The sequence below is a fragment of the Monodelphis domestica genome, chromosome 4 (assembly GCF_027887165.1).
Source record: "Monodelphis domestica isolate mMonDom1 chromosome 4, mMonDom1.pri, whole genome shotgun sequence".
NCBI lineage: Eukaryota > Metazoa > Chordata > Mammalia > Didelphimorphia > Didelphidae > Monodelphis > Monodelphis domestica.
The window spans coordinates 151,162,033-151,188,559 of NC_077230.1; the positions used below are offsets into that span (position 1 = coordinate 151,162,033).

The 26,527-nt window shown below is 36.7% G+C and overlaps 1 protein-coding gene and 1 long non-coding RNA gene across 6 annotated transcripts in view; one reads left to right on the forward strand and one right to left on the reverse strand.

Annotated features, from left to right (window-relative positions):
* LYPD6B (LY6/PLAUR domain containing 6B) overlaps positions 1-26,527 on the forward strand; it is a 261,748-nt gene that overhangs the window by 36,255 nt on the left and 198,966 nt on the right. For all 5 annotated transcript variants that reach the window (XM_007494140.3, XM_007494146.3, XM_056793828.1 and 2 more), the window contains exon 2: positions 6,160-6,246. The gene's annotated coding sequence lies outside the window, so the exon portion shown is untranslated. The remainder of the gene's footprint in view (positions 1-6,159; positions 6,247-26,527) is intronic.
* LOC103103355 (uncharacterized) overlaps positions 1-26,527 on the reverse strand; it is a 61,747-nt gene that overhangs the window by 34,077 nt on the left and 1,143 nt on the right. The window lies entirely within an intron of this gene.

Sequence of the window (26,527 nt, forward strand, 5' to 3'; positions counted from 1 at the left end):
TTTTTTTTTTTTTAAGAATTCTGGGGACATGGTTGTGTTTGTATGTGGTAGGATAACAGTAAAGAAATATTGAATATTAGAGGAGGAGGAAGTATTTTCCTGGAGGAGAGGGGAGGGGGATTGAATCAGAAGCCCAAATACAGGGATTGGTCTTGGCAAAGAGAAAAGCCAATAATTTTTCCAAGACTGGAACATAAAAGAGACTAGGGAATGAAGGTGAAAGGAACCAAGGTGAAGAATTGAAGGGCAGAAGAAGTCAAGATAGGAAGTTCCCATTTTTTTAGTAAATTGGTGATAAGGTCTTTGACTGAGGGGCAAGAGAAGGTTTCTAACAAATGCTGTAAGAAGCACAATAGGATCATTTTGGAAGAGATAAATTTGCAGCAGCTCGGGCCCATCTGAGAGTAAATAACATTTACATTTGTAGTTTGTAGTATAGTTATGTGACATCCTCTATTGACTTTTAGAAGTATCAGAGTAGGAGTGAGTAGACATGGAGGCTAGCAGATGGTAGCAATTCAGGTTTGGGATATAGAAAGGTCCAAGTGCTTATAGGGCAAATGAACAACGGATTAAAGAGCATAGAACACTATAATTGAATTAATTGTTGTGTCATAATTACAAAGGGAGAAAAATGAATCAGGCATTGGGAAGTGGGAGACTAAGAAAATAAGAAGGGATGATAGAGTGACTAGAGGATGGGGAGAGACAAGAAAGGATGAAAAGAGAGGAGAATTTCAGACTTTTGTGCTGTGGGTGATGGTAAGGTCAAGGTTTGGACCTTAAAAAAAAAAAAAAAACTTTTAGCCTACTAAGTATTGGTTCTAAGGGAGAAGAATAGTAAGAGTTGGGCAACTGGGGTTAAGTGACTTGCCCAGAGTCATACATACATTTGAGTGCATAATGGGGAGGGATAGGACAATGGGAGGGATGGAGATGAAGTGAATGAGGATGATGCAGTGGGGAATGATAGCAAACTAAGAGATTTTTCCTCTAGTCAGTCTTTGACTCTGAACCACAGGGATTCAGAGAGGAAGAGGAAAATGTTTGCTAGCCATAGGACAGTGTACTGTTATATCTTTTGTAGCAGAAGAGGTTGTTTTGTTCCAGGTCACAGTTTAGATACTGTTTTATCACACCTGAGAGGGGGATGTTGGTGGCTTGGGTAGTCAGGTAAACTGGTGGCAAGTCATCTAATGGCAAGAACCTAATATGTGGGTCTTCGGGGGTTATGGAGGGCTGGGCAGAGGTGGATACTTTAATTTCCCTCCCACTTCACCAAAGGTAGCCTTGTTCCATGCCCCTTTGGAATGTTGACCAGAAGTAGATTGTTGCAACATTTAGTCAGTCCTTGAAGAACTCAATCTACATACATCTGGTGTTTCTTTCCATGGTGTGACTCATGGAATAAAGAAAGTCCTTTGTAAATCTTAAAATGTCATACAAATGTGAATTATGATCATAATTTTCATCTTTATATTTGGAAAGCCATGGACATCTACTATAAAACCACTGTATTACATATGAGAAAACAGGATGAGCAAGAAGTGACTTGTAAAAGGTCACAATCTGAGTGAGAAAACTCAGCTTTCAATCTGGGATCTTCTGCTTCTAAGTCTTAAGTCTTTTTCATCAAGGCAGGCTAATTCTCTTAAGAGTTACAAGCTATTTCTCTTCAGTTACAAGTAACTTCTCTACAGAATTACGAGTAACTTTTCTTCAGTTATATAAGTAACTTCAGAGTTACTTGTGGGCACGGAAGTTATTGTCTTCTGATCATAGTTGATTTGTAAGCAAGTCTCTTCCAGGGACAAAATATTCTTTTATCTTTTAGTAGAGGAAAGCCATGTTATCCCTCTCCACTTCAGTGTGTTCAATATGTACATTCTATTAGTATATTCAAGACCTTGAATCCAGTAATTTTATGGGAATTTTTATTATTAATTGGTGTTATTATTATTATTAAAGATGCATTCTTTGTTGTTGTAGAGTCACAGGACTGGAAGAGTCCTTTTTAAAGAGGTTAATTGTCCCATCCCTTAGCCTTCAGTCAATAGCACTTCCAATCCATTCCAGAAAGGTTCACATCATCCAAAGGAGAGGTCATAATCTCTTCTACTTTATTATTATTATTATTATTATTATTATTCTCCCTACAACTTTCACAACATTTTCTACCACAATTTACTGATTTCCCCTCCTTAATTTAAGACCATTGAAGCAGGAACCTGGAGTTCTGGATTCTGTCTCTATCTCTGTTGTTAACTAAATTATTCTTAATTAGTCATCATTTCTGGGCCTCACTTTTCCTCATTTGTAAAATGATAATCATAAAACCCGCCTGTCTTATATGAAATAATATACATTTAAAGAGTAAAACAACAAATGGAATGAGGTTATACTGAGTCATTATGAATTTTTAGGTTTGATTTTTGTCCTTTAGAAAATTACAGAGAGAGTCTCAGAATATTTGCTTAGAATTCAGTCTCATTTTCAACATGTTTTGTTTTAAGCAAATTCAAGTTTAACTTGTAGAAAATTTTGTTCAGATGCTGCAGTCATTTATGTCAGCACAGAGCATAAAGATTTCTGTTTTCTCTTCTGATTATGGTGATGTGAGTAACCATCAAAGAATATCCAGTCAATAAATGGATTCTTTTAGAATAGCTTGGAGGATTGTTTAAAAATATCTTGAGACTGAGGTAAAAGATGACAACAACAACAATAACAATAACAATAATAAAGCTCACAATTATAAAGTATTTTGTCTAGGTTGGCTCATTTTACTATTGCAAAAACTCAGTGATGTAGGTAGGCTAAATATAAGTGATGATGGTAATGATGATGATAATAGAGATAGTGATTAGACCTGTGATTTCATTCAATAGGAAACTCCCAAACAAGGGAACTCCCTTTACCAATGTAGGTCAGTACCTTTTATGCAACTTATAGCCTTTAGAGAGTTTCTTTAAGCACTTAGAGCTTAAGTAACTTGCCCAAAGTCACATGGCCATCAATGAGAATGGAAATGTAATCCAGATATAATAAAGATGATGATGACGATGATGATAAAGTTCTTTTCACATACAGTAGGGCCCCCATATCCAGACGTGACCCTTTCCAGGACCTACAGCTGTTGGCTGAAACTGTTGGCTGAAACTTTGAACATCTGCTGACTTCATATATATAAGCCTTCTCTCCTTTCTCCTGCCCTTTGACTCAGTGGTCCCTAGTCTCTGCCCTCCCTCCCAAAAACCCTAAAAAAAGTGAAAGTGAAAGCAGAAGAGATCACTTCCAAGGGGCAGACCATCATGGTGGATGGACCTCTAGCCCTTTGCCATTGAGCATGCATAGCTGAAACCTTAGAAATTAAAACCATGAATAAGGGGGCCCATTTTAAAAAATATACATATACATATACACTTACATCTCCTGTGGGATATCTCATTTTATTCTCACAACAATCTGTTGAGGCAGATAGAACAAATTTTGTCCTCATTTTATCAAAGGGAAACTAAGGCTTAAAAAGTTAAGTGATTTGCTCATTGTCACACAAAGATTCAATATATGTTCAGAGGTTTCAAAAATTACTTTATTTTCCATTTCTCTTACTGCTTATGTATTTATAAGGGTGATCTATTTTTATTTAGAAGGACTGTTCCTAACTTCATGTTACATATAGCACTTACAACACTGTTGACATTCAAATGCTAGCTGCTAATTGCCTTGAGATCTTCACATGCTCTAAGTAGAATGTTTAATATTTAACACCACTATTTCTGAGGTTGCATAAAAAAGAAAAAGTTGTAGGTCTCTTGGTACAGAATTAGTAAAATGCTTCATTAATAAAGAATAGCAACTATCTGTGCATAGCTATCTTAAATTCTGGGGTCACTTTCATAAATCTTTACCATGCTTATAAATTAATGTATTCAAGTTGTAATTCAGCTGGGATCTTTCAGAGCATTGAATGCCTGCTTAACCTGTTTAATTTATGAATATTTTTCTCCCTTTATGCCAGCCCCATGGGTTTTTTGAAGGTCTAAGTTTTTTTTTTGCTTTTAATAATTCTCTATAATAACTACGAAGAAGGGAAACATCTGATTCTGGCTTTTGCATTTTCCAAAGTTTATGTGTTAAGAGAGAAAATATAAGCTATGGAAAAATGGTAGATTAGAAATGCCTTTGGACTGTTGTGGTGAACCTATGGCACACACACCAGAGGGGGCGCTCAGAGCCCTCTCTGCAGGCATGTGCATTGCTGCCCCCAGCACAGATTTTGCCAGAGTTCATTACTCAAAAGTCAGAGGGACATGGAGCTGGGCTGCTCCCTGTCCCCTCACCTGAGGATGTTTCTCACATCATCCTCTCCTCTAAAAGGTACACCATCACCGCCATAGGAGGAACAACTAGCCAACTCTAGACATCATTTCTTCTATTCTTTTGATTACTGTTTTAGTCACAGTCTTTGTCAGAAAACAAGTTGTGATCTTGACTGTAGATACATTCTTTAATATAAAAAATAGTTGGTTAGGAATGCCTGTTTGAGATAGGCTTTGAGGATATTTGGTTTCACTAGCTTAAAACAAGAGTGGTATCTCTGCTCTTGTTTAAAGGAGTGTTAACTGTAGCAATTTTTATATGTAAAGTAGATTATAAAAATAATTATTTGAGCCCTTTCCTGTAACAAATATTGTCATCATATATATGTGTATGCATCCATATGTGCATCCATGTGTATATGCATATATATATTATTTTAAGATTTGCAGAGCACTTTACAAATATTTCATTGGATCCTCACAGCAACCTTGTGAGGTAAAGGCTATTTTTATTCCCATTTTACAGGTGAATGTTTAGTGCCTGGTAGGTAAACATTTCAAAACATAATAAAGATTGGGCATTTTTAGAAAACAAAATAGCTTCAGACTCAAGAGAACTGAGGATACTTTCAGTAGTCCCAAGAGAAAAAAATGGAACTTCTCTTCTTCCAGTGGATAGAGATCAAGTTGGCAAGTTCTTCCCTAGATAGTTAATAATCACCATGTAATCAGGTCACCGGAAAGCCTTGTCACAAGAGTCGGGCTGGATGTGGCCATAATTCAGACCTTGCTTTCTACCTCATTGCCCAGAGGAAATAAAAGATTCAGTGTGTGGAACAGCCTCATACCTAACTGCTTGACTGCACCTAGATGTGTCTTTGTGAAGGAATTGTTTCATAGGTGTGCTGAATAGATGCTACTATGTGCTAAGCAGTCAGCTCTCATGAGGCAGCCCAAGTCTCACTTTAAAAAGACTTCCTGGGATCTACCTTCCATTTGTACACAGCTTTACAATTATAAGGTGATTTCGGACCATAGATTTAAAGCTACGAAGAGACTTTATAGGTTGTGGAATAACACCTGAGAGGTTAAGTGATTTGCCCATAGTCACACAACTACAAAGAGTCTAAAACAGGATTTGAACTTTGGGTTTTTTTACCAGAGGTAGTTAGGTGGAGAAGTAAATAGAGTGCTGGTCTTGAAGTCAGGAAGACTTTGCATCCTGAGTTCCAATCTGGCCTCAGACACTTACTACCTTTGTGAACCTGGGCAAGTCATTTATCCCTGTTTGCCTCAGTTTCCTCATTTGTCAGAGGAACTGGAGAAGGAAATGGCAAACCACTCCAGGGTCTTTGTCTAGAAAGCTTCAGTGGGGTCATGAAGTGTTAGACATGACTAAAACAACCTGAACAACAAAAACAATTTACTGACACCACATGTGGTGTCTTGACTCACAATGATCCTATGGGGAAGGTATGGTGGATGCTACTTTTTCTAATTTACACCTGAGGCAGAGATGGGCAGAGATAGATGTTTAAGACCTTCTGCCTCCAAGTTTAGTATGATTCCTATCTTTTAAAAAACTATATTTTAAAAAGTGACTAGAAGGTAAGAAAGTTTTGGTCACTGGAGTGATTTTAAACATGGGTGATTTTTTTCAGGTTTGAACCTGTAAGGAAAATGTTCAGATTCACTAAGTCTTCTCACTTTCAATCATTGTTTCATTCATCATTAACATATTCTTGCCTCCTCCATTTCATCCTCACTCCACTTCCTTCCCCAGGCAATCTCCCCTATCATCTGTTTATGCTTTGCTTTTTTTTTTTTTGTCTTCCAGAAACCTTTGTGGAATTATTATATTTACAAAACATTTTTTCTGACACTCAATGGTGACATCACCCGTGGAAAAAATATCTACAGAAAGGTAAGGGATTCAAAAATTGAGATTGAATGTGAGCCAGTAGGGGAAGAAACTGCCTATCCTACTAGGCTTTTTTTTTGTTCCCTAAATATCTTGGGGTTTTGACATATGATTTGTTGTATCTGTCTTGTAATTGACTCTTAGGGATTGGGTGATAATTTTTCACTGGGTGAATTGTTTACAACAACTGGATTAAAGCCCAGTTCTTTCATTTCCTTTAGAAAGATGTATGTGTAGATCAGGAATGATAATGGGAGGAATTTGGACCAGCTAACTATTGACATTTGCCTAATCTGATCATCTACAAGCTTGAGTAGGTTAATCAAGATATTGGCAGGTATCTGGTGTTTCTGGTGTGTGACAGTGTAGTTGCTTCTAATGATGAAACCATGACAACAATTTGTTTTTGCAATTATGTTGTGTATCTACACATATTTAAAGTGGATAGAGGTGGAGAAAAGATGATTGTTTTCTTTAAGAAAGAGATTGATCTTAGTACATTTTATTTTTAATTAACAAGCATTTATTTTCTCCCACCTCACACTGATTTAATAAAAAGAAAAACAAAGCCTTGTAACAAATATGGATGATCAGATAAGACAAATTCCTACACTAGTCTTGTCAAAAAAATATATGTCTCATTATGAATATTTTAGTTCATTACCCCTATCAGGAAATGACTAGCATGTACCTCAAATACCTCACGCCATTATTATTCTTCTGGAATTATGGTTGGTCACTGTAGTGGCTGGGGTTTTTTGATCTTTCAAAATTGCTTTCTTTACAATGTTATTGTTGCGTAAACTTGTCTCCCAATTCTGTTTACTTCATTTTGCATCAGTTTGTATAAATTCTCCTATTCTTCTCTGAACTCATCCCTTTTATTATTTCTTGCAAAACAATAATATTCCATTACATTCCTATACCATAATTTGTTTACTGATTCCCCAATTCATAGATACCCTTTTAGTTTCTAGTTCTTTACCACGACAAACTAAAAATATTTTTATACGTAGAGGCTCTTTCTCTTTTTTCTTTAATCTTTTTGGAGTATAATCTAGTAAGATTATTGATGGATCAAAGTATATGCATAGTTTAGTGATTGGGGGGGGGCATAGTTCAAATTGCTTTCTAGAATGGTTGTATCAGTTTATTGCGGCTACAATAGTATATTCCTGTGCCTGTTTTCTTGAAGTCCCTCCAGTCATTCTTATTTTACCTTTTTGTCATCGTTGCCCATTGATTTTTGTCATCTTTGCCCATTGATAGGTATGAGGTGCAATCTCACATTGGCTTTAATTTGTATTTCTTTAAAAATGTTTTTTAAAATTTTATTTATTTATTTAGTCAATTTAGAACATTATTCTTTGGTTACAAGAATCATATTCTGTCCATCCCTTCCCTCCCCACACCTTTCCTGTAATTGACGTGCAATTCGACTGGGTATTACATGTGTCCTTGATCAAAATCTATTTCCATGTTGTTGATGTTTGTACTAGGATGTTTATTTAGAGTCTATATCCCCAATCATATCCCCTCGACCCATGTAAACAAGCAGTTGCTTTTCTTCTGTGTTTCTACTCCCACAGTTTTTCCTCTGAATGTGGATAGTGTTCTTTCTTGTAGATCCCTCCAAGTTGTTCAGGATTACTGCACTGCCACTAATGGAGAAGTCCATGACATTCGATTGTACCACAGTGTATCAGTCTCTGTGTACAATGCTATCCTGGTTCTGGTCCTCTCACTCTGCATCAATTCCTGGAGGTCATTCCAGTTCACATGGAATTCCTCCAGTTCATTATTCCTTTGAGCACAATAGTATTCCAGCACCAACATATACCACAATTTGTTCAGCCATTCTCCAATTGAAGGGCATCTCCTCATTTTCCAATTTTTTGCCACCACAAAGAGCGCAGCTATGAATATTTTTGTACATGTCTTTTTTCCTTATTATCTCTTTGGGGTATAAACCCAGCAGTGCTATGGCTTAATAAAGTCTTTTAGCACCCTTTGGACATAGTTCCAAATTGCCTGCTAGAATGGTTGGATCAATTCACAACTCTACCAGCAATGCATTAATGTCCCGACTTTGTCACATCCCCTCCAGCATTCATTACTTTCCATTGCTGTCATGTTAGCCAGTCCGCTAGGTGTGAGTTGGTACCTCAGAGTTGTTTTGATTTTCATCTCTCTGGTTATAAGAGATGTAGAACACTTTTTTATGTTCTTATTAATAGTTTTGATATCTTTATCTAAAAATTGACGTCCCTTGCCAATTTATCAATTGGAGAAGGGCTTGATTTTTTGTACATTTGATTTAGCTCTTTATACATTTGAATAATTAGACCTTTGTCAGAGGTTTTTTTTTTTTTATGAAGATTGTTTCCCAATTTGTCAGTTCCATTCTAATTTTGGTTGCATTGGTTTTGTTTGTACAAAAACTTTTAAATTTGGTGTAATCAAAATTATTTGTTTTATATTTTGTGATTTTTTTCTAGCTCTTGCTTGGTTTTAAAATCTTTCCTTTCCCAAAGATCTGACATGTATACTATTCTGTGTTCACCTAATTTACTTATAGTTTCCTTCTTTATATTCCAGTAATTCACCCATTCTGAGTTTATCTTGGTGTAGGGTGTAAGATGTTGATCCAAACCTAATCTTTTCCATACTGTCTTCCAATTTTCCCAAGAGATTTATCAAATAGTGGATTTCGGTCCCCAAAGCTGGGATCTTTGGGCTTATCATAGACTGTCTTGCCAAGGTTACTTACCCTAAGTCTATTCCACTGATCCTCCTTTCGGTCTCTTAGCCAGTACCAAATTGTTTTGATAACCACTGTTTTATAGTATAGTTTGAGATCTGGGACTGAAAGGCCTCTTTCTTTTGCATTTTTTCCCATGATTTCCCTGGATATCCTTGATCTTTTGTTCTTACAAATGAACTTTGTTATTTTTTTTCTAATTCAGTAAAAAAGTTTTTTGGTAGTTCAATGGGTATGGCACTAAATAAGTAAATTAATCTGGATAGGATTGTCATTTCTATTATGTTAACTCATACTACCCATGAGCAATCAATGTTTTTCCAATTGTTTAGATCTAGTTTTAATTGTGTGGAGAGTGTTTTGCAGTTGTGTTCATATAGTTACTGTGTTTGTCTCAGCAGATAGATTCCTAAGTATTTTATATTTTCTAGGGTGATTTTAAATGCAATTTCTATTTCTAATTCTTGCTGCTGAGATGTGTTGGAAATATCCAGAAATGCTGATGATTTATGTGGGTTTATATTCTATCATGAAACTTTGCTAAACTTGTTGATTATTTCTACTAGCTTTTTAGTTGATTCTTTTGGATTCTTTAAGTAGACCATCATATCATCTGCAAAGAGTAATAGCTTGGTCTCCTCATTGCCAATTTTAATACCTCCAATTTCTTTTTCTTCTCTAATTGTTACTGTTATTGTTTCTAGTACCATATTAAATAATAGAGGTGATAATGGGCATCCTTGTTCACTCCTGATCTTATTGTGAAGGCTTCTAGTTTATCCCCCTTGCAGATGATGTTTGCTGATGGTTTTATATATATATACTGTTTATTAATTTTAGGAAAGGCCTTTCTATTCCTATGCTCTCTAGTGTTTTCAATAGGAATGAGTGTTGTATTTTGTCAAAGGCTTTTTCTGCATCTTTTGAGCTAATCCTGTGATTTTTGTTGGTTTGCTTATTAATATGTTTAAATATGTGGATAGTTTTCCCAATATTGAACCATCCTTGCATTCCTTGTATAAATTGTACCTGGACATAGTGAATAACCCTTCTGATTACTTGCTGGATCCTTTTTGCTAGTATCTTATTTAAGATTTTTGCATCTTTATTCATTAAGGAGATTGGTCTGTAGTTTTTTTTGGTTTTTTTTTGTTTTTTTTTTACCTTCCTGGCTTTTAAATCAGTACCATCTTTGAGTCATAAAAGGAATTTGGTAGAAGTCCTTCTTTGCTTATTCTGTCAAATATTTTGTACAATATTGGGATTAGTTGTTCTTTGAATATTTGATAGAATTCATTTGTGAATCCATCTAGTTCTGGGGATTTTTTCTTAGGGAGTTCTTTGATGGCTTGTTCAATTTCTTTTTCTGATATGGGGTTGTTTAGGTATTCTATTTCTTCCTCTGTTAGTCTAGGCAATTTATATTTTTGTAAATATTCATCCATATCACCTAGATTGCCATATTTGTTGCCATATAATTGGGCATAGTAGTTTTTAATGATTGCCTTAATTTCCTCTTCATTAGAGGTGAAGTCTCCCTTTTCATCTTGGATACTGTCAATTTGGTTTTCTTCTTTCCTTTTTAAAATTAGATTGACCAGTACTTTGTCTATTTTATTAGTTTTTTCAAAGTACCAGCTTCTAGTCTTATTTATTAAATCAATAGTTATTTGACTTTCAATTTTATTAATTTTTCCTTTGATTTTTAGGATCTCTAATTTAGTCATTATCTGAGGATTTTTAATTTGTTCACTTTCTAGTTTTTTAATTTGCATGCCCAATTCATTGACCTCTGCCTTCCCTAATTTGTTAATAATATATGAACTCAAGGATATAAATTTCCCCCTGAGTACTGCTTTGGCTGCATCCCATAGATTTTGAAAGGATGTCTCATCATTGTCATTTTCTTCAATGAAATTTTTAATTGTTTCTATGATTTGTTCTTTAAACAATTTTGGAGAATTGTCTTGTTTAATTTCAAATTAATTTTTGATTTGCCTCTCCATGCACCCTTACTAATTATTATTTTCATTGCTTTGTGATATGAGAAGGTTGCATTTATTATTTCTGCTCTTTGGCACTTGTTTGCAATGTTTTTATGCCCTAGTACATGTTTCAATATTTGTGAATGTACCATGTGCTGCTGAAAAGAAGGTATATTCCTTTTTGTCCCTATTCATTTTTCTCCACATATCTACTACCTCTCATTTTTCTAAGATTTCATTAACTTCTCTTACCGCTTTCTTATTTTTTGGTTTGATTTATGGGGATCATACCTTTTAAGTTGATTACAGCAGGTGGGTTCCTTGGCTCTGTCCTGTCGTTCAGTTTGATTTTCAGTCCCCTTGGAGCATTTAGTTTGTAATCCGTAAGGAAGGGTTTTCAGAGGTCTGAACTTTCCCTGCCTCTTTGCCACCATCTTGACTCCGCCTCCCCCAATTTGTATTTCTTTAATTGTAAGTGGTTTGGGAGATTTTTTTTTTCATACAACTTGATTGCCTGAATGCCTTCTTTTGAGAAAAAACTGCTTTTTTATAACTTTTGATGATTAATTAGTTGGGAAATGGTGCTTTTTTTTTAACAGCATAAATTCCTCCTAAGAGAAATCTGTTGTAAAGATTTTTCCTACAGTTAATTTTTTCTCTTCTAATTTTAGCTGCATAGTTGTATATTATTTTCATGTACTCCACCTTTGAAAAATTGTAAGTTTCATTCCCTTTTTCATCCTTTCTAAAATAGCTTAATTCTTTTAGTCACTCTTCTGTTTTCCCTCATCAGACCCTCAGAATGGAACCAATCTAATCCTAGGTCCTCAGATTTTCTTAACTCCTGCAATATCCTTTGATGACATTAAGGTTGTTCTCCCCATTAGAACATTAGCCCTACATTATCAGAAGTTTACCTGTCTAGGTTTCTCTTGGCTCTAAAGTTTCCATTTCAAAATTCCTACTTAGCTCTGTTCTTTTTCATAAAAAAACACTTGGAAGTGTGTATTCTAGAAAAGATCTGAATGTTTTTCTCCTCTGGGAGATTATAACTCACCTTTTCAGAGTGTAAGTTATTCTTGGTTGTAAGCCTCTATTCCTTTTGCCTTTTGAAATTATTGTATTGAATCCCAGTTAGAAACTGACAGCTTTTATATGATCCTAATTGTAGTGTATTAGTACTTAACGTTTTTCTGGGTCCTTGCAATATTTTTTCTTTTACTTGTGAGACCTGGCTTTTGGCCTCAACATTTCTTGGATTTCCTCTTTTGGGAGATGCCTGATAGATTCTTTCTATATTTATTTTGCCCCCTTTTTCTAACATAGTATGTATGTGTGTGTGTGTGTGTGTGTATGTATGTGTGTATGTGTATATATATGTATATATATATACATATATAATAGTTTTAATTTCTAATTCCTTGAAATATGGTGTCTAGGCATTTTTTAAAAATCTTGATTTTCACAGAATCTGTTTCTTAAATTATATGCCTTGGCTTGTTTTCCAAGTCTGTTATCTTTGATATCTGGTATCTTTTTCCATTTTGGGGGGGTACTTGATTTTGTTACAATATTTATGGTCCTTTATGGAGTTATTGATTTCTGTGTAGTCTGTTATGGATTTTAAGGAGTTTATTATTTAGGTAAGGTTTTCTACTTTTTCTTCTAAGATACTTAATCTCCTTACAGTTCTTTTTTTCAGAGATTCCATTTTACTTTTTAATCTTTCATTTTATTTCTCCTAAGTATTTATGTAGCATTTATCAAAAATCAGCTTTTTTTCCTTTAAGGCATTACCTTGTTGTTAAAGTTACTCCTTTTTATAGTTTGCTAGATCTATAATACTTTTTAAAACCCTTACTTTCTGTCTTGGAATTAATATTTTGTTTTGGTTCCAAGGCAGAAAAGCAATAAGAGATAGGCAAGGGTGGTGGTGGTAAGTGACTTATGTATAATTGAAAATCTGTTACCCTAAAAAAAGAACTATATATCCGAGAGTCCACTGACTTCCTGTCATTATGTACTTCCTGTAGACAGAGGATAAAGGGAGTGGGTGTTGAGGCACTTCCTATTTTTTTGGGCAACAATCAGCAATGATGGTCGTGAGTGGGGATGGCTGAAAATGGCCAACCAGCCATGGGAACGTTGTTTTTATTTTGTTTCCTCTTTATTCCTTGATTTCTAATAATCTTTAATAAACCTCATAAAATATAACATTTTTATTATTAGAGATTAAATTTGTAATTTTTACAATTACCCTGGGGCACATAGCTAAGAAGTGTCTGAGCCACCTACCTGACCCCTATAATAATTTTTTATACCAGAGAGTGGTTTTTTTTTTGTTTTGATTTACTAATATCTCCAACTATAATTCCCTAGTTGGACTTTGTGCCCCAGAGTCAGGCTCTGTTCCCTACTGCACTTATGGGTGAGGTAAGTCCTACTTGGTCTCTCTGAGTGCCTTCAGTCTGTTAAGTTCTTTCATGACCATATCCTGAGTTTAGACACTCTTGGATCTTTAAGCTCCCAAGTACTAGATCTTCAGAGATTTTGATGGAATCTCAAAGTAGAGTGCTAGGGATTTTGGGGATCTTAGAAAGGCATCTTAGTCTGAGTGTTGCCTCTAGAACTTGCAATGTTCCTGCCTTGAATGAAACTTTCTGATTTCCCTGGGGCTCTAACAAGTGTGTGTGTGGGTCTTCCCTCATTATCTTCAGACATAGAGCTTTGCAGATCATACATATTTTTGTCCCTGGGAGGCTAGGTTTATTCATTCAATCTGATCCTGGCTTTATTCTCAGTCTGTCTTCCTATAGTATGTGGATTTGGGGGCTGATGTTTTTGTATAGTTCTTTAGCATTGGATTTCTTGGTCATTATTTAGTCTGATGCAAATTTCAGGATTTTTGTGTGCAGGAACTCAGTGATCTGTCCTAGGTAAGTAGCCATCTTTACTGGAAGTCCCAAAGATTCATTTTTTATTGTGGTTGGTGTAAATCTTGAAATTTCTCAGACTTGTGAATGTTAAAAATTTCCACATTGAGGAATCCTCCATTGGAACAAATTCCCTACTGGAAACATTCCCCATTTTGATGTGAGAACTTGCCAGGATCAGAAATGGGAGGACCTCTACTCCACCCGTACTTAAGACTGCTTTAGGGGAGAAAAATCCTTGCTATGGGAGGACCTCTACTCCACCCATACTTAAGATTGCTTTAGGGGAGAAAACTCCTTGCTAAACAATGAAAGTACTTGGACCCATGCTTATGATGAGGCAGGGAGTTCTTTGAGCCATGCCTGTTTTTAGAATTGATACAATGGGATGCTAGGTACCTATAAAGGTCGGGTAGGTTTTCTCTTGATGGGATTAGTCGACTCAGCTGTGTTCTCTCTGGTTCAGACTTACTGAGGGAATTAGTTGACTTAGCTGGAATTCAGATGAGCTGTCTTTTAGAAAACATCTATGGTGATTGGTAGATGGAAGAACTTAGGGGAGGTGGCATAGAAAAAAAACCCCTATATGAGAAAAGCAATCTCTTGAGCTGGGATCCTTGGAGATAGATCCTTTTGGAGGAGGCCCTTTGAAGATCTCTTGAAGAAGTTCTTTGGGAGGCTGACTCTGGCTGGAACTCCCTCTGGGGAGACTCTGTTCCCCAGACATCCTCGCTTAAGACAAATCTTGTGGTGAGTGATAACTGACTGGTCTCTCTCTTAAGACTTAGGCTTGGGTTGGCCAGGCCTGCCCTGGGCCAACCTATTTTTTTCTCATTAATTCCTTTTCTCTCTCCTTCTCCTTTTCTTTAATTCCTCATTGTATTATTAATTAAATTCTCTATAAAACCCAATTGACTTGGGCATATTCATAATTTGGGAATATATTCCCTGGCGACCACCTTATATTTGATTTAAAAACCAAGACACTGTAGTGAAACATATTTCCTGCGGTCAAATTCACTCACCCTCTCTTATATCTATCACAATTTAAGGAACTCCCACTACAGTTTAAGGCCTTCAACCATTTTAATTATTACATTGGGGAAAGGGGACAAAATTATAGAATCATCCATGACAACAGTGTTGCTGTTTACCCTCAACACAAGTTTAGGTCTAGAATAAAGATTCCTGTGGGAAATCTTTCTGTGTATGTGCTTAATATTTGTGCTTACTGTGTTCCATTTTAAAACCAGTTAGTATGGGATTGTGATTGTGGGTGGGGCAGCATAGGAGAAGATGAATGTACATAATCCAATTTCCCTTGTCCAATTTAGACTTCCTGACATCTTTGATCTCTCCATTTAGTCAGTCACTTAGTGTTTTATCTTCTTGGGTTGGTTAATGCTGCCCAGGATAATTAACTGGAGTAGTTAGTGTAGGAGTCAAGGATCAAATCCAAGTGATGCAAACAACACCCTCGTTTCTCCTTGTGATAGCACCTGCTTCCATCAAAGCAGTGTTGGAAAACTATCACTGATCTATTAATGCCTACATATGAGTGACACCTGTTCTAGACATTTATCTTCTGGTAGGATGGAGCCCAAGTGAAGTGATTTCCCTAAGCAAACTGATAACTCTGGATATTACATGTAACAGCACATTATGTCACTTAATTTGAACATTGGAGGTTTAATAATGATCTCTTGAGTAATGAAGGGATTAAGCAATGACAAACCAAAGTGCTATAGGGGTATTAGCCAAAGGAATCCTCAGGTGTTTGGTTTTCTTGCAGATTTCTGTGAGAAATCTCAACCTACCAGTTTTCATCTTAAGAGCCTGGCATATTTTAGGCATCTAATAAATTGAATTGGAGATGAAAAATAATTGTGTAAAGAGAATCCCCCAAATTGGCATTAAAATATTGGATTATTTGGAATGAAATGACTAGTAAGAGGTGACATTTATAGTTCTCATTTCTGTAGCATTTTGTTTCACTTGTGTGGATTGCTAGGCTAATCCCTTTTGAATTGTGGATCTCAATTAAGAGATCCTGTAGTATTACAGGGGTTGATGCAATCTGCAAGATGTCATCTGCCAAAAGGAACATCTGGAAAACCTAAGGCCATACATGTATATGGAGTCCATATTCAGTTTGGACTTTGCACAAGACACTCTTACACAGGATACTTTACATATTTCCACCTAGTGGTAAATACATCTGGTAAGAATATATCAGTTTTGGGGGCAGCTGGGTAGCTCAGTGGATTGAGAGCCAGACCTAGAGACAGGAGGTTCTAGGTTCAAATTTGACCTCAGACACTTTCTAGTTGTGTGACCCTGGGCAAGTCACTTAACCCCCATTGCCTAGCCCTTACTACTCTTCTGCCTTGGAATCAATACATAGTATTGGTTCTAAAGGAGAAGTTAAGTGTTTTAAAAAAAGAATATATCAGTTTTATACCTCACCTCTTATTGCTACCAGAGGATCTTTGAATGGAGTTCTCTCTATTATAGGAATCTTGTAAGATAGTAATGTATACATGATAGGTGACTTGTTAGAGAAATGTGTTTAAGGTTGACAAATTCCCAAACAGTGGGAATCTTATGTTCTCAGCACCTATTAGTCATAACTTAAACTGATTATTAGTTCTAGCTGTGGTAATAGTTACTATACTTTTTTTGTCATGTGTGAGTTTCATTCCTTTTTTCTGTGAAATAACCTCATTGCTAATGGTGATGAGAGTGAGCAAGACTTAGTTGGGAACCTTAATCATTTTCTTCTTGAGGGGATTTGGATGGTGGTGGGACTTTGGTTTCTATCGGCAGTTCCTCAGCATTTCTACCACCCTTAAGTGGCCTGGATTCTTAATTATCAACTGGTAAAACAGAAATTCTTTGTTTTTTGACGCTGGGTTTTCCTATCTCACATAGATTGGAAGTATAGCAAGCATTTGTGAGACTGATCCCATTGCCGTTTGGTGCAGAAACTTGGACCCATTCTTTCCAGCCTGGGCAACATTACCCCTTCTTCGGCAACCTGGTGCCACCCTTGCTCCTGGGGCTTACCATATTGGTACCACAATTAACACAGGCAACAATCAGCCTCAGCCCTATTGAAGCTGAGAACCCTGGAGCTTAAATGAGCAAACAGTCTCAGCCTCCCCAGTAGCAGGAATTATAGGTGTGGGCACGACCACGCCTGGCTCCTTTGTCGGTAAAGTACAATAGTAAATCATGGAGAAGTGTTCTAGTTTGGAAGATCTGTAAACTAACCCACTGAAGAAAAAATGTATATTTTGAATGGGTTACTGGGCATGGAATAGTATTCAAAGTATTGGGGTGGAAATTCTGGCAAAAGAACAGTATTTGTTAGAATGCTTTGGACCGTCTCCAGATGATCAGTGGGCCATTAACAAACACACACGACTGAATGAAATCAATGTATGTTCAGCTCTTATTTTCCTTGTTTTCTCTATAAGGTGAATGTTCTTGTGTTTGGAAAGGATAGAACAAAAATGGTTGAGAGAGCAAAAACCCAATATTAGCAGCCCTTTGGGTTCACCTCTCCACCATTTCACACCAAAAGGTTTAGACCCCCTGGAAGAGAACTCACTACCTCTAGTTCAACTGGTTCCACAGTTTAAAACTAGTTCATAAGATTTCATCAATGTGATTACCTTTCAATTGTCAAGTGGAGATACTTAGTCCAGAGCAAAGCCATTTATTGGGAGAGCACAGTGATGGGATATTGTCCCCAGTACTTAGGGTATAATGGATAGAGCACTGAATCTAGAGGCAGTCAGACCTGAATTAAATCTGGCCTCAGACATGTATCAGCTATGTGTGACCCTGGGCATGTCATTTATCCTTTGTTTCCGTTTCCTCAACTGGAAAATGGGAATAATAATAGCACCTACCTTCCAAGGTTGTTGAGAAGATCAAATGAGGTCATATTTGTAAAGTGCTTAGCACAGTGCCTTGAGTATAGCTGGTAATAGGCAAAGTGTTTGTAGTGGCATATAATATGTGTTTATATGTAAGGCAATAAAGAAAGTGTTTATTCCTTCCCCTTCTCTTTTCTCTTTCTTCCCCAACCACAAGTCCACATAGAATCATGGGGGAAGTGCTTATATGGAGAGACAGAGGAGCAAGTGTGGAACAGATGTTACCAATTGACCTGGATCCCATATCCTCAACCATATGCTGTTCCACTGACTGCTGACAGGTGCTGACCAACTGATGCTGCCATTGCTGATGGGAATGGAGAAAAAGAACAATTCCTCCCTTTTCAGTGACCAAAGCATCCCTAATAGCTGACTAGCTCAACTCTCCATGTGACTCTTGCTAGCAAGATTGGCATCTCTACTTTTAAGCCTATCTAGGAAAGTCTCCTTCCCATGCATGCATGTCAGTAAGTAGGCAGAGAAAAGGACCCTGGAGCACTTGTGGTAGGAGCCACATCCATTAGGGCCTGTGACAATAGGCAAGGCTAGTGTTTGTTTTCCCCAAAGGCAGTGCATCTGCCCCTAAGACAGCAGCTAGGGGGTACAGGGGTAGAATGTTGGGCTGAGTCAGGAAGAGTCATCTTCCTGAGTTCAAATCTGGCCTCAAACATTTACTAGGTATGTGACTTTGGGCAAGTCACTCAATCCTGTTTGCCTCAGTTTCTTCATCTGTAAAATGAAATGGAAAAAGAAGTGGTAAATAACTCCAGTGTCTTTTCCAAGAGAATCCCAAATATGGTCATAAAGAGTTGGACACAACTGAAAATGGCTGAACAATTATCCCTGAGACTTGATAAGTTAATGAGCTTAAAGGCCTTTGACCTGTCTTGATTCTGTGAAGGCCAAAAAAAAAAAGTCTATATCATAAGAATTTATTGTCCCTCAGGCTTGACAGATTTCCTATTTCTTGTTAGTCAACACATCCTTCTAATCAGATGTTCCTGAATGGAAATGAGAGGGGGCTGCTTCTATCTGAATCACTGTTAGAACCTTGCTAAGTTACCTTTCGTGATATTTTTAAATGATTTCTTTTCAGATTAAATTTTGTTCCAATCTCAACCCTGAACCTCTAGCCTAGTCTGTCTGATTTGATCCAAGATTGGCAGATCCATTGTCTTTGCTGATCCTGAGCAGAAGTTCTTGATCTATTCATATGAAAATGTACCACTTAAAATGTCATGTCTCAACATTTAATTGTCACTGTTACTAGATCCTAATTTTGTCAAATGGATTGGGAAAACTCAATTAGGGGACTCCTGATCTTTTATGACCCTTTTGAAATTAAGATAACTGAGGAAATTTTGGCAAATGACTAAACATTCCCCAGTAAATTCATGTCACCAGACAGAGAGGAACCAAATCTCCAGGGTATTTGTTTACTATCAATGATGTTGGAGAAATTGTGGAGAAGGAGAGATGTGCTAAAGGAATGCAAATGGGTTCTAATTTACCAAAAAAAGGAAAACTGGTAAAATGCTCAAACTGTAGGCCAATGAACTTGATTTGGATTCCTTTGAAAATTCTAGAACCCATCATTATTATTATTTTTTAGTTTGCCTCATTTACATATAGGTATATATATATTTTCCTCTTATTTTAAAATTTTTATTTATTTATTCATTTTAGAATATTTTTCCATGGTTAAATAATTCATACTCCTTTCCTCGCCCCACCCCTCCTCCACCCCATAGCCAATGAGAAATTAACTGGGTTTCACATGCATCATCGATCAAGACCTATTTCCATATTATTAATATTTGCAATAGAGTGATAATTTAGAGTCAACATCCCCAATCATATCCCTATCAAACCATGTGATCAAGGAAATGTTTTTCTTCTGTTTCTATTCTCACAGTCTAGAACCCACTATTAAAAGGGTAGTTAGTGAATATTTAAAAAGGGAAATGATGACTGCTTAGAGTCAGTATGACTTCATCAAGAATTGCTTGATGTTAGGGAAAAAAAGACAAAGAAACCTTTTTATATCCTAATAATTTGAACTGTTTGTTAAAGCTTAAAAAGATTTTTAAAGCCTTTCTAAAGTTAAATGGGCTTTCTCTCTGTAAGTCTTCAAGAAGAGACTAAATGGTCACTTTGAGGGTAATTTTGGAGGAATGATTCCTATTCAAGGGTATAGGTTAGAACAGACCTCCGAGTTCCCTTCCAGATCTGAGATTCTGTGAAATTGTAATCATTAAACCAAATTGACCAGAATAATCTGTTTAAAGTTTTCTAGAGAAAATTATGCAAGCCACTTGTTAATTGTGAATGAACATCTTGTTTCTTAATAGTGAGTTTCTTAAAGTGGGCAGAAGATGTCAATGACAAAATGTTAATATCTTAAGTGTTTTTAAAAGTATAGTGTTCTACAACAAGATAAACTCAGAATGGGTAAAGACTTGAATATAAAGAAGGAAATTATAAGTAAATTAGGTGAACAAGATTAGTATCTGTGTATCTATTAGTATTAGTAACAGATCCAAAGATCTGTTAGATCTTTGGGAAAGGAAAGATTTTAAGACCCAGCAAGAGCTAGAAAAAAATTACAAAATGTAAAATAAATAATTTTGATTACATTAAATTAAAAAGTTTTTGTACAAACAAAACCAATGCAACCAAAATTAGAAGGGAAGCAACAAATTGGGGAAAAATCTTTATAACAAAAACCTCTGACAAAGGTTTAATCACTCAAATTTATAAGAAGCTAAATCAATTATACCATGTCAAGGGAAGTTCATCCACTCCCACTCCTGGAGGGCCAACCCAGTTCATCAACATTTTTCACATGCCAGCACAGTGTCCATGAATGTCCCTGAATGTCAATAAAAGAGAGTGGGTGGAGCCACAGTTGCTTGGCTGGAGCAGGGAGGAGAGGGAGAGAAGGATTCTTAGAGAAGAGGCCTCACGTGGTAAGAACTCAGAGTAAAGAAGAGACTTTAAATCTATGCTTATCTACCTTTTCTATCTCAAGTGATTATTAATAAACTTTATGAAAAATAACAACTGGTAGATATATTAATTTTAAAATAACAATACAAAAATCAAGCCATTCCCCAGTTGATAAATGGGAAAGGGACATGAATAGGCAATTTTCAGATAAAGAAATCAAAACTATCAATAAGCACATGAAAAAGTGTTTTAAATCGCTTATAATCAATGAAATGCAAATCAAAACAACTCTGAGGTACCACCTCACACCTAGGAGATTGGCTAACATGACAGCAAAGGAAAGTAATAAATGTTGGAGGGGATGTGGCAAAATTGGGACATTAATTGTAATAGGTGGGTTAAAAGAAGGGTTCAAAACTATATATATATAACAGGTTTATTTAGCTAAAGGGAGAAAGGAAAGTGAATTAGGGAATAACTAATTCTTAACCTGAAACAGAGCTTAAACCCTTATAACTACTATGATCATTCTAAACTAAATTATTAAAGCAGTAATTAAGGTTAAGGAGGTTTGGTAGGAACAAGGACACGGGTCAAAGAATCTCACAACTAGGAGTCCTCTTTGAATCAAGCAGTAGTCCCAGTAACAGTTCTGTTGAAATCCACTTGACGGCAGCAGCAACAGCAGCAAGGACAGGCAGAATATCAAGAAAGTCAAAGAAGAGTGAATCACTGGCTCTCTGGGTCCACCCCAGAAATACCAGATAGAAACCCTCTTGGCTCTCCTGACTGCTAGAGAAAATCATCAGCCTCTCCCTCTTCCAGAGGAGTCCACCAAATGATCCCAGAAACTGCCTGTGTGTTCAGTTCCTCAGCTCCCAAGAGTTCTGTGTGGAATGTTGGTTTGCAGGATCTCTTGCTGTCAGCTTGCCCCTGCTAAAATTCTTTACTACATAATACATTGCTAGTGGAATAGTAAATTGATCCAGTCATTCTGGAAGGAAATTTGGAACTATGCCCAAAGGGCTAAAAAACCAACTGCCCTTTGATGCAGCCATAACACTGCTGGGTTTGTACCCTGTGAAGACTGGATTTAGCCATCTCCTGATTGTAACAATGAAGATACTTAGCTCTTCCTTGATTGTGAAGATTAAATTGTAATCCCCTGGTAATAATGAAGGTATTTAGCTCTTCCTTTATTATGAAGATTGAGTTGTAATCCCCTATCTATTTTTAGATTTAAATCCCCAAAAAGTGTTAACTCAGTATTTGAAGTAGATCTATCCATTTTAACTACAAAAAGGTACTAAATAACTACTAAAGGGGAGAACTAACTACTAAGGTGCAAACTAATTACTAAGGTGTGAACTAACTACTAAAGGTGTGATCTAACCAAAAAAGGTATAATCTAACCAAAAAAGGTGTGAACACCCATTTCATATATTGAATGGGCAGTCCTGGAGAGGGGCATCTGCTGTGATTGGTAGATGTAAAATTTAGGGGAGGTGACACAAGAGAAAAAGATCTTTAAATAGAGGACCTCAGAGGCCAGATGAGAGAGATCAAAGATCCTCTGACTTGGAGTTGGATCAAGAGTGAAGAGTCACTCGGAGGAGAGACTTCAATCAGTTGCTTAGAGTTGGATTGGAAGATAGACACTTGAGAAAAGACTGGAAGAGAGATGCTCAGAGTTGGAGTGAAGACATTTGGATGTGGAACTGGACCCTTGGAGGAGCTCTTGCAGGAGACCTCAGACTGCTTCCCTTTTAGATGGTCACCATGGTGAATGAAAGGCTGACTTAGTTTCCTTGTCCTTTCTGGAGGTGTGAACCTCTGAGAAAGGTCCATCCATCTTGAGACTCCTTTATCCTGGCTGGGGCTGAGAATTTCTACCTGGCTTAAAGGAAGCCGGAATTCTCATTCTCATTCTCTCTCTCTCTCTCTCTCTCTCTCTCTCTCTCTCTCTCTCTCTCTCTCTCTCTCTCTCTCTCTCTCTCTCTCTCTCTCTCTCTCTCTCTCTCTCTCTCTCTCTCTCTCTCTCTCTCTCTCTCTCCTTAATATCTTCCCTCTATTGTAAATAAACTACCATAAATTCAATTTATTTTAGTAATTCATTTTTGGATTTAGAAATTAAATCCCTGGCGACCACCAATTTAAATATTCAAGTTCAACCAAAATACAATTTAACAACCCCAAAGAGACAATAGGGAAAAAGACTTGTACCAAAATATTCATAGCTGCACTCTTTGTGGTGGCAAAAAATTGGGAAATGAGGGGATGTTCTTCAACTGGGGAATGGCTGAACAAATTGTGGCACATGTTGGTGAGGGGATACTATTGTGCTCGAAGGAATAATAAACTGGAGGAATCCCATGTGAACTGGAATGACCTCCAGGAACTGATGCGGAGTGAAAGGATCAAAATCAGGAGAACATTATACACAAAGACTGACACACTGTAGTACAATCAAATGCATAGACTTCTCTATTAGCAGCCATGCAATGATCCAGGACAATTATGAGAGACCTATTAGAAGGAACACCATCCACATTCAGAGGAAGAATTGTGGGAATAGAAACACAGAAGAAAAACAACTCCTTGATCACATGAGTTGATGAGGATATGATTGGGGATAGAGACTCTAAATGAACATCCTAGTGTAAACATCAACAACATGGAAATAGGTTCTGATCAAGGACATGTAATACCCAGTTGAATTGCATGTTGGCTATGGGAAGGGTGGGGGGAGGGAAGGAAAGAATATGATTCTTGTAACCAAGGAGTAATGTTCTAAATTGACGAAAAAAAATAATAAAATGAAAATGAAAAAAAAAAAAGAAAACAAAACTGGCCTAAGCAGCATTACAGATAAAGCCCCAGACTAAAACCAAAAAGATTTAAATCCTGTCTTGGACACTAGTTTTATAGCCTTAGGTAAGTCATTTAACCTTTCAGAACCTAAGTTTTCTCTTTTTTATATAGTTTTTCTGATGTTGGATTCAGTATAAATTTCACTTTAGAGTTTAACAAATGTAAATGTTTGTGTACATTCAGTCAATCAAGAATCAAACCTCAGTCTAAGTGTCACTGAATATATACAGTGAAGTAAAAAAAAAAATGCCCAGGGACTTCTTTACCAAGAGAACATACTTATCTTGCACACTGAACATGCAGGTGTATATTGTGACTGGGAATCAGAGGACTTAGGTTTCTCATTCCAGATCTGACATTATTTACTTGTATGATGTTGGACAAGTGACTTCATATCACTTCATGGAGGTTCCTTATTTCTAAAGTGAAGGGATTGGACTAAATAATGTTCCCTCTCAGTCCTATGACTCATCCTTGACTGAGTTAGAAGCAGGGAATCATCAGTTTTGGCAGTTGTGGGCAATGATGTCCAGGAAGTAGCTCTCAACATTTTTTTTAAAGAGAGAATATCTAGGATACTCAAACTAAAAAGTGTATGCTCTAGATCAGAGAGAGAAGCTCCACACAATTTTACAGAATTTAACAGTTAGAAGGGACAATTCATACTTGATTATAGATACTATGCATCACATCTTGCCAAAATAATTATTCATCCTCTGCTTAAAGAACTCTAGTGAGTGATACCCACTATCTCCTGAGGCAGTCCGTTACACATTTATTTCACTTTGATTCACCCCACACTGGAGTTAGACTAGTGCCAATTCTTAAATGGCAGGCAGACAAATGAGTCCGCAGTGGTTATTAATGTTACCTGCTTTGAGGAAGAGGGTTCTACCTTTGGGGAGAAAGGAAGGAATAGGGTCGATGAAAATCTTTTGGGGGTATACATCAGCCTACTAATTTCCTTATTCCTTTAGTATACCTTCATAAGAGCACATACTTCACATATGCACTGTTTGTTTTTAGCCCTTACCTTCTGTCTTAGAATAAATACTATCTATTGGTTCTAAGGCAGAAGAATGGTAAGGGCTAAACAATGGGGATTAAATGACCTGTCCAGGGTCGCCCAACTAGAAAGTGTCTGAGGCCAGATTTGAATATAGGACCTCTTGTCTCTAGATCTGCCTCTCTATCTACTGAGCCGCCTAGCTGCCTCCATGCCATAGTTTTTAAAAAAATTAATTAATTTAGAATATTTTCCATAGTTCCATGATTCATATTCTTTCCCACTCCTCCTCCCTCCTCCTTCCCATAGCCAATGATATGCCACAGTTTTAAGAGAGAAAGTTGAGGGCATCAATGTCCAAAAACATTACTATGGGGTTCAGCAAGATTTTTATGAGTTTTTTTTTCTCCTAACTGATAAATGGAAATAAAAGGAAATAACTTGATGATAGGAAAAAAATCCTTTCTCTAGGAATAAAAAAAAAAGGAATGAAAAGATGGTAGCTCAGCACTAGATTAGATTAAAAATAGAATTAGCCTGCTAATCCCTAGAGATCAGGGCCTGGTCAGACTGTGATGGAAAGGTTCATTTGGTATTTTAAAACCTGTGGAATTGGATGCTTTAGACCTGAGTTAAATTAAATCAGTGAAGTGCAACATTGCACATACTATGACTCAAACATACCTGGTTTGTGCATCAAAAGTCCCTGACACTAAAGTGTTTAGGCACCTCAACTGTTTGTGTGGGCTGGACTACTTAAGAAGAGGTTCTATCCTAGGCAGGGTACGGGAAGACTCAGAAAAACAGAGGAACAAACTTTGATAGAAGAAAACTATGATTGCATTAAAGAAGGAGGGAGCTTTGGAGGATCAGACAGGGTCCGATACCTGATTTATTTCCATAATCTATTACAATGCCTTAAGATTATTCCTGTCAGCCAATAGGTTCTTATGTCCAAATTTGTTCTTTCATGCATCAGTTTCAAGACCTATTTATTGCTTTTGCTTCCATCTTCATTGGAAATGAAAGTTGGATTGTCCATCTGCATAATACTTGGACATGGAAAAATCTGTTTTTCACTGGTATGAGTAATACCTTCATGGAGTATGACTCTTCTTCCTGCCAGAATGATCACATTAGTAGCCAGATTTCTTATCCAAGATTTAAATTCAGGTCTTTCCTGACTCGAAGTCCTATGTAATTTCTACTCTACCAAGATCTGTTACATAGAAAGAGCCAGAAGGGAGAAAAAATTGTGTTTTACCAATTGGTAACTAAGAATCCAGGCCATTTGAGTTTGGTAGAAATACTTTGGAACCTACTGTTAGAAAACCAAAGTTCCAGTGCCATCCAAATCCCTTAAGATGAAAATGATTACGGTCCCCATCTAAATCACAGTCACTACCATTGCCATTAGGAATGAGGCGATTTCACAGAAAAAAAAAAGAAATGAAACTTACACATGACAAAGAAGCATAATAACTAAGGATTCATAGTTAGGGCTGAATATAAAGCTATTCTTTTTTATATTTCTATTTTATATTCCGATTATGCATTTGGGTGCCATCCTTTCTTCTTTTCTAGCCCTTATCAGCTTGTGGTCTTCTATGGTCCTTAGGTCTTTTTTTTTTTTTTACCAACAGGGAAGATTTTTATGTGTTTTGTGATCCTGTATTTGCCATTTATGGATACCTTCTTGACCTGAGTTTTGTTGAACTTCATTGTTTCCTTCTTTCCACTTCTTCACTTTAGGAAGTTTCATTTTGAATTTTAAGCTCATATCCAGCATTCCTTAGTTTGGTGTCATTTTACTGAGCTGGTTTCCTTACCCTTCA